This window comes from Triticum dicoccoides, chromosome 6A (genome assembly GCF_002162155.2).
Source record: "Triticum dicoccoides isolate Atlit2015 ecotype Zavitan chromosome 6A, WEW_v2.0, whole genome shotgun sequence".
In the NCBI taxonomy this organism is placed as follows: Eukaryota; Viridiplantae; Streptophyta; class Magnoliopsida; order Poales; family Poaceae; genus Triticum; species Triticum dicoccoides.
Window position 1 is genome coordinate 224,589,658 of NC_041390.1, and position 9,682 is coordinate 224,599,339.

Below are 9,682 nucleotides of genomic sequence, written 5' to 3' on the forward strand. Positions count from 1 at the left end.
AGTGAAGCCAGCTTTGCCATTGAAACTGAATCTGGAATCTAAAACAAACAGCTATTTCAAATCAGCTTTACCACTAAAGCGAATACACGGTATGTTAGGCTCAATCTGGTATGCATACTAGCTAACAATGTAGACTAAGGCATATCCTAGTGGTGGGAAGGGGCTGATGCCTTCCCACCCACCCAGGTTCAAGGCACGGTACTTACAATTTGGGTTTGTTGCACCAATTATACTGTAGGGGGTTCCCTTACAGCCTTTCTATCAAAAAAACAATGTGAACCTCAATCTGGATTTGGGTCACTTTTAGTGCAATTTGTTGAAGCACCTCAAAGTGTACTTCAATGGCAAAGCAGATTCTATAGGTGATTCGAATCCAATTAAAGCTGAAACACACCTGATCTTATGTATAACTATTAATCAGCTTTTACACTAAATTGAATACCTAGGTGATTCGAATCAAATCAAATCTGAAACAAACAAGACCAAGCACACAAGTTCAGCATGTTTATGCCTCTCAATGATAAAACCAAGACAAAGCTGTGAGAAGGTGTAGAAATAAAGAAAAACTGATTGATGCTTCTCTGAGCAAAGGGCCTACCTAGGCATGTGTTAATTTCCTAGGGATGCTTCTTTCTGCTCAATGTCGCGTTCAATTTGAGCACAGTAGCAACTCCATAGCTAGCTGGTTGGCTCATTTTGCAATTGATGCTGACACATTGCAACAAACAGAGGAGGCAATAGAGATCACTCAACATCAAACCATTTTGTGCAGTTCCACTAAAATCATCTTCATTGTCCTAAATGTGATAAGATAGGAAAACAATAACTGTACTTAAATAGTGTTGCAAAACAATAGCACACATCAATAGCTTCGCATGACAAAACACGATCATCTGGACGAAGGGGATACTGACCTGCATGAGGAAGATTATCCATAATTTTATAAGTGGTTATTTAATTTCCACCTTGGGGTCACATCGCATGCCATGGAGGAAATTTGATCAAATCGATGAGTGCAATTCCCTCCGTGTTGCTGTAAAAAAATTGTCTGACTCACCCCCAATATATTTTTTATGCAGTTCCACTAAATAATGCACCGCTGTTTGCACAACCCCAACTTGCCGGCCAGGCCATCTATGACTCGGTCTCTTTTATCTTGCGTTGACGGCGCGACTGCGATGCTGGTTTGCTCCTCCACACATGACAGGCTCGTTCCACACTGCAAGCGGCAATTCAATGTACTGATAAGCTTATTTCATCTTGCGTTGGTCATTCGACCTAGTTACGAAGGGAGGAATACCTGGAGCACCATGGGGTTAGCTGATAGCAGATAGATGCAGCCCTCTAATTTTCTGCAGTTCCACTAAAATTGAGGTTTCTGATTTTCTTTGCACAAATAGATACCATATGGAGATAGACAACCCTGTTTGCAGAATACGTAATAGGGTTATTTAAGGAGTGTCATTTTTTTGCAGTGCCATATGATTAACGGCAACATGTCATATGTTATCAATGGCATTACATTGACAGTATGAAAAAGTGCCATTAACTAAGAAGTGCCATCAAATCAAATGAACACTGACACTAGATTAAAGGGATCTGAGATTAACATGCATAACAGTTGCATTATTACTCTGTGATGACAGTAGCACATGATCAGTAGCTACGTGCACGATTAACAGGAATGATCATTCTAACAAAGGGTGATACGGAAAGGAGAAATACATCGCGTGTCAACCAAATGTGAAATTAAATTTGTGCAGTTCCACTGAGATTTAGGTATGTTATCGGTGTGAGATTTATGTGTAATAGCCCAAAACACTCCTCATGGGAAATAATACAAGACAGAAGCATTTCATAAATCGGTGGTGGCATTGATTTAGTTTATCAATGACAATAGATTGACAACAACATTACTTAACAGTGACATCACAATAACAGTGGCATTGTTTCATTTTACCTGTGATGTTAGATTAGCAGCAGCAATAAGGGCATAGGGACAGAGGAGGCACAAGCATGTTTTACCTCCATCGAGGCATAAAGTGGTGAGGCAAAGGTGGTTGCAGAGAGCAGCAAAACATGCAAGAATGTCTAGATTTGTTCCATTTTTGTTCTCATCGGTGACCTTTTCCTATGTGACCATGTGAAATCTAGACATGCTCATTCTTAGTTGCATTGTCGATCCAAGGCCCCCGGTGCGTTAAATTTGAGCATGCTAACGCCCCCGGTGTGAGGTTTCTGATTTTCTTTGCACAAATAGATACCATATGGAGATAGACAACCCTCTTTGCAGAATACGCAATAGGGTTATTTAAGCAGTGTCATTTTTTGAAGTGCCATATGATTAATAGCAACATTTCATATGTTATCAATGGCATTACATTGACAGTATGAAAAATTGTCATTAACTAAGAAGTGCCATCACATCAAATGAACACTGACACTAGATTAAAGGGATCTTAGATTAACATGCATAACAGTTGCCTTATTACTCTGTGATGACAGTAGCACATGATCAGTAGCTACGTGCATGGTTAACAAGAACGATCGTTCTAACAAAGGGTGATACTGAAAGGAGAAATACATCATCATGTCAACCAAATGCGAAATTAAATTTGTGCAGTTCCACATAGATTTAGGTATGTTACTGGTGTGAGATTTATGTGCAATAGCCCAAAACACTCCTCATGGGAAATAATGCAAGATAGGAGCATTTCATAAATCGGTGGTGGCATTGATTTAGTTTATCAATGACAATAGATTGACAGCAGCATTACTTAACAGTGACATCACAATAAAAGTGGCATTGTTTCATTTTACGTGTGATGTTAGATTAGCAGCAGCAATAAGGGCATAGGGACAGAGGAGGCACAAGCATGTTTTACCACCACTGAGGCATAAAGTGGTGAGGCAAAGGTGGTTGCCGAGAGCAGCAAAACATGCAAGAATGTCTAGATTTGTTCCATTTTTGTTCTCATCGGTGACCTTTTCCTATGTGACCACGTGAAATCTAGACGTGCTCCTTCTTAGTTGCATTGTCGACCCAATGCCCCCTCACTTTATTTCATTTTTTGACCAAGAGACCAGTCATGCTAGCATCTTACTACAACATCTTACTAGTACTTCGCCCCAACCCCACTTTATTTCCCTTTTCAATGAAGAGATGGGTTTGTTAGCCAGTCTCTGTAGTTCCATTATTCCTATAATAGTAAAAAATTAGGTAGTGTTCGAGTGTTTGACAAGCCGCGAAGCTAGCTACATGGAGTAGAAGAATATCCACATGCAGGATGGATTGATGTGGGGAGCAATCCTAACTTGATAAAAAAAGGATGCAACGACGTGGGGAGCTGGGCCATTTGAAAAAGGCCGGTTCTAAAAGAAGTTATACCTCCGGTCGGCGGGACGTGGTGAAGCAGGCGGCTAGATCTGCCAACATGATGGCGGCGAGCAAGGATGCAGAAGGACCTCCCATGTCGGCGCCAGGTCAGAGAAGACGGTGCGTGTCGGCTTCCTCGCTCACCAATGGCAACCGCGTCAACATTGCACCTCCTCCCCTACCCAGTGGAAGGTATCCGTCCATATCTGTGATGACCGGTGAGGAGAGAGAGGGGGAGAGAGTGGACACCACCGGTGAGGATGAGAGAGAGTGATAAGAAGAGAGCAACCCTAGCAAGCAACTCCCGAAGTGGAGTAATTGTTTTTCTCTATGTAGCAATCGTTTTAAATTGAATACGCGCGGAGCCATCTTTTCATTTAACATACCGGTAAAAAGAACTGCGCCACCGCATTTAGGCCACACTTTGTATGGCTCACACATGGTACCAAACCCTACATTAAGTGGACAACTAGATGTGTCAAATTATCACGTTGCCTGCCTCTTCGTGTGCAACTGCACTCTACCGTGAGTGTACCCGCGCGTGTGCGTGAGGGGAGAGTGAAGTCCGATTTATAAACCTGAGCTAGTCGGAAGCAAACCCTCACCTTTAAATGCCTGGAGTTTGTATCATGTCCTCTGTAATCCAGGTCATTTTTAACCTTAAAGGCATGTGCAGTTCTAGTGTTTTTAATCGGGATTAACAGGGAGTGTGGGGGATTAAATCCCCTACAAGACAAATTCCCCTCCAATCCTCTCCAAACCCCTTGGGAGGAGGTTGAACTGAACAAGGCCTAAGACTAACCACAGTGGGCGTAACTTCAAGATTAACATTGGGCCCAACTCAGCAAATTTGCCTATGTGGCAATTAGTTAATGAGAGAGTTAAATTGAGGAACTTAGCTGTTACTCATTCTATGTAACATCACACATACCAAGACAAAATGCGTCTATAACCTAAATGAAGCTTTCCTGACACCACACGGAGTATGTTACTTAGTAGATTCCGTACATGGTAGCAAAAGGTTGTGATCGTGTTGACACCAGATTTTGGCATGGTCAAAAACTTAATTAATATGGCCTCAAATGGAGAAGTGATCTACAAGAAAAAGTTTCGTATTGTCAACATGAACATCTTTGAAGTTTAGGCCATCGTCATCTGACCTCATCTCAAGGGCCCAAACTAAGCTCAAATTATTAAGATTTTGTATTTAAATATTGTTCGGCCAATTAAGCCTCTAGGGTACGACCTCATATGATAAAAGTATCGAAAAAATTGTCTTCGTCTCGTCGAAACGGTCGATTTTGATATAAAATCATACCAATCCGAGTTCGTATGCAAAAGTTAGAGCCATCGGAATACAGCCCTGTCACGAGGCAATAAAATGACGCGCCCCACCACACACCCTGTCTGATGGGTAGCACGAATAATAGCCTGTTTTGCACGACCGATTTGACCCTCAAGATGACCTCTGATAAAAGAACGTTCAACATGAAAGTTGTTCGTCTCGTCGAAACAGTCAAGATTGCTTTTGGACTCGTTTCCATACGAGGTCGTTTAACACCTCAAAAATTACCTGCAAGGTGCAGCCAGTTTAAACCGAACAGTTTTGAAAAGTTTGGACAAAACCAATCCGAATTTGACTAGAGTTTTGGAAGTGAATCCAAGCCTTTTCCTTGCACAGGAAGTCCAGCTGCCTCTTATGTACCTAAGGGGTGACGGCCGATTGAACAACACCCAATCGAACAAATCATATACCACTTTTTATCTTTTATCGTTTCTCCTTAACCCTAATTCTTCTTCTCCTCGTTCTTGGTTCGTTCTTCTTGTTGTAGGGCGGCAAACCTCGAGGACCTAGGGGCGATCAGGTAGACCTAGGGCCGCCCATAGCCGCCGCACGCCCTAATGGGGTCCCTCCCGGGTGTGTGGGGTTTCGTGTCCTCAAAATCGCATGCCGGATTGCTTGCGTACCGCACTTCCGGATGGGTCTCCTTCGGCGTGAGCTGCGGTGCATCACCCTCGGCGTTGGAGGTACATGGCGACGTGTTCGTGTGCCAACACACTTTTTGGCGACTCCGCTGGGGATGAAGCTTTGAACGGTCTCTGGCCCATTCTTGCTACGAATAATGCATATGTTATTGCTAGATCGTCTAATGAGCATAATGTATCGGCTAGCCCTAGTTTTGTTAACCATGCATCTAATTATGTGCAACAGCTGATTCAGAATAATCTTCATGCTTCAACTTCATATAATTTTAGCAACATGCAACATATGTATACCAACTTCCATGCATCGGCAACCCCACAAATCTATATGTCGATGAACAACATGATGAGTTAGGTTAATCAAGTTGAAACACCCCATGTAGGAACTTTCAATGGCATGCAACATAGTGTTTAATCTTTTTATTCATCGGCAACTAATTTGCAACATGTTAATCCAAACATGCCGGTGGATAGGGGAATTTGCCATGCTACTACTAGTTATTCGGCCAATTACCCTCAAACATCATATGCTACACCTCATGCTACTAATTTTCTGGCACAATACGCAACTGTTGATGTCCATAATTCAACTCTGCACCTTCATGGTCATGGCTGAATAAGTGAAACTTCTACAGGAGCACAAATGCCTTCACCTACTACCGTGGCATATCATGTCCCCCAACACAATTACAGAATTTCAGCAACATCTCATTGCCGAAAGAGTCTAAAAGCATCGGGGAGCAGCCATATCCAGATTAGGTAATTGACAAAAAGCATACATTCTCTTGGGATTTGTGCAACGCTATTCACCAAGAACTAATAGATGGAGGGAAGCCTCATGACTTTGCTACTGTAAAAGCAAGAGTTGTGCAAATGATGCATTTGTCTAGTTCTGTAGCAACCAATGTACCCCCTAAACAATTGCAAAGTTTCGGCACCTTATTGTCGAAAGAGTCTCAAAGCATTAGGGGGCAATCTCATGAGGAGTGGATGCAAATTGAGATGAAAAGGTTTAAAACTCGCCAAACTAAGACGGGTGCTAAAATAAGACAAGAGCGAGAATCCTTGCAAATTCAAAAAGAGAAAAGTATTGATTCAGGTAACAAAGAAAATTCGGTTGTTGAAAAAGCCGAATCAAATAGTATGTGTACCGAATCTATCGAAGAAAAAGAGGATGCCAAGACATTGGAGAGTTACTCAAAAGTGGAACATAGTATTATTCAAGTGATACAACCATCATGCTCTCCCAATGTGTATGAAGAGGTATGTCTACCAAGTGATTTACCTATTTTCAGATTTGGTCACAACTTTATTGTTGATGCATCTATTAGAAAAAATCTTATAAGTAATTTTGAAGGACAAATGATGAAGGGTAATTTACTTGTGAGCAACAAAATTGTTACAAAGTATATCGGTCAACCTATTGTGCCATTCATAAAGACCGATAGTGACTTATTATTGTAGCCAAAGGCTTCCCCATTGCTTTATTTAAAACTTATCTCTAAGTGGGTAGCTTTGCTTGTTTCATACTTGGCTTGCACTTGGTCTCAATTCAGACACGTGTGTTCTAACTATTTTCGTTTCAAAAATTTAAAGCCAATGTTAAATTGTTTTGAGAAATATGATGCTAATATAATATCTTATCCAAAGACATTGGAGATAGAGTGGAAAACACAATGCATAGCCAAATGAGGAGATTCCAAATCTGTGACATTCGTTTGCTTACCTCCAAAGCCGTTCGTACACCAAGATCGGCTAGAAAACAAGAAGTATACCTTCAACTCAAGCATGTGTGCTCAAATATTTGATTTGTTGCTGAAAATAATTACATTAGAATTCTTGATCACCATGTCAAGCCATCCATGTAGGGACGAATGTATTGTAAGTTGCATGATTCGTCCAAGCATAATTTCGAGGATTGCAACATGTTTCGTCAAATAGTTAAATCAACCATTAATAAAGGACGATTGAAATTTGTTGAAACACCAAAAGACGACCAGTCTATTCCGATTGGTCCTGATGGCAAAACCTTTTTGCATAGGCTGCTTCAAGACGATCCATTTAAAGAGAAGGTAAAATTTGCAGGTGATGAGATCAAGCTTTCAAGTAAAGAACTTGTTGAAGAGCACAATGAAAATATTCTTGAATGCATGAGTTCTATTGAAGTTATAGTGAAGACGCCAAGCACTGGGGGCAGCAAGCAAATCCTATGATCAATGAAAGAAAACAAAAAGAAAACAAAGACCGAAATAAGGGCAAGGGTAATAGATCGAAAATAACCTTTGCTGAACTATTAGATAAATATCAAAAGAAGAGTGAAGATAAAAGTGCTTATCGGTCAAGTAGTTCAGAAGCATCAAGATCACCCCGTAGGCGCAAATCCGAGGATCAGTATTGGCAAAGTGAGAATCTCAATGCAGCATATTCATATCCTTACTTTGGGCCGCTAATGCCAATGTCATGGATACATCCTTATGCTCATGTAAATCCATATTCATCATGGGACAGGTATGATACAAGGGCACATTCTCCATCTTATTTTAGACCATATCACCAATACTATGCAGCTCCAAGATTATCAACATTTGAAAAATCACACGCCAAAGACCGTTTCAATCATAAGGAATCGGTTCAGAGATCATGGAAGAAGAAAGAGGTGGTCAAGCAAGTTTACCGCGTGAAAAAAGATGGTTGTATGTGTGCTACTTCAGATTTGATATCAAATAACAAAGAGCCAATTAAAGTGTTGACATTGTCTACTAAAGGCAATGAGGCAAGTCAATCAAGTGTCAGATCTGAAGAGAAGAACTTGAGAGTGCACAAGATAAAATAAGAATTGTCATTACTTCAAACAAAATCACAGGCGGAGTGCTCACTCGGCTTATCATATTGGCAAAAGAAGAAATTACAAAAACTTAGTGCACAAGAATTACAAAAACTCCAGCAACCCCGACGTCCCATCCCAGCCACCCTCCCTACTCGTGCAACTACTACTAGTATCTGCCATGCTGAGGCGCACCTATGTCGTCTTCAAGGCACTGACCTAGATAGAGATTGTGTGTACAAAAACTCGCAAATGTGTGTGTGTGTGTGTGTGTGTGCATGCGTGTGTGTGTGCGTGAGAGCATACATAGATGCGGGAGGATGCCATCCAACCGTAGCTGCATACATTTTAACAATAGTTCGAACCTACCGGATGAAATTCATGCAAACATGGCCGGATTTATTACATTTACACCAAATAAGTTGTGATAGACCGAAGCTAAAGGTAGAATTAATATACCTGATCTAAATGGTCGTCGGTGGATCTCTTTGTCTTCCTCATGTCTGGCAGCCGATCATTAGACTGTCGGGAGCCCCGGAGGTATATGCTTCAGTGCAAAGGGCAGCTCAATTCCCCGCCGCTCATCGAGGTGGAACCACCGACTGATGCTTCACCTGGAGGGGAAGATGGTGGCTCCGCTTCCATGGAGCCCATGCGGGGTTGACGATGGTCTGCGATGAAGAAGAATCGTGCAAGACACCGGATGTTTATGCCGGCGTTGCTGTAACATCCCAAATTTTCAATTTGGAATGTTATACATAGGTCATCATATGCATATCATATTTTATTGCATTTTTATTTTGATCCTAGAAATCCTAAGCAACTGAAGGACCCACAGAGAGAGTTGGGGATTTCCCTATTTTCATATTTGAATTCTTGTCAAATTTGAAAAGAGGATCATTTTGGTTTTAATATTTTCCTCTCCAAAATATTTCCAATATCAAAATAAATGAGAGGAAATAAAAGGACTTCTCTAAAATAAAAAGAAATATTGGAGGAATAATATTAAAATCAAATAAATAATTTATTTGGATTTTATTGCTATTTCATTTGAATTAGAAAAAATATGCATTATTTTCAAAATTGCATTTTTAGGTCAAAAAAATGTTCACTTTGTTCTAAATATTTTATTTAGACGGTGAAAATAGTTTTTGGCATTTAAAAAATATTTATTTATGATTTTTGCTTCTCGGCGGGATTTTTTTAAACGCGTCGCCCGACTGGGCCAACGGCCCAGCCAAGCGGGTCGAAGCCCAGCGCACCACCGCCTCCCGCTCCAGCTCGGGACCGGAGTCCCGAGCGCCGCCGCCGCCGAGTCCGTGAGGGACATGCCTCCCGAGGCCGCCCCCCTCCCCAAGTTAGCCGCCCCCACCTATAAATGTCGCCCGCCCCCGCGGCCTCTCCTCATCCCGCACCACCACCGCCACCGCCAGCGCCGCCCGACGCCACAAGCCAGCGCCCCACCGCCGCCGCCTCACCACGCCGCTCCGCCGCCGCTC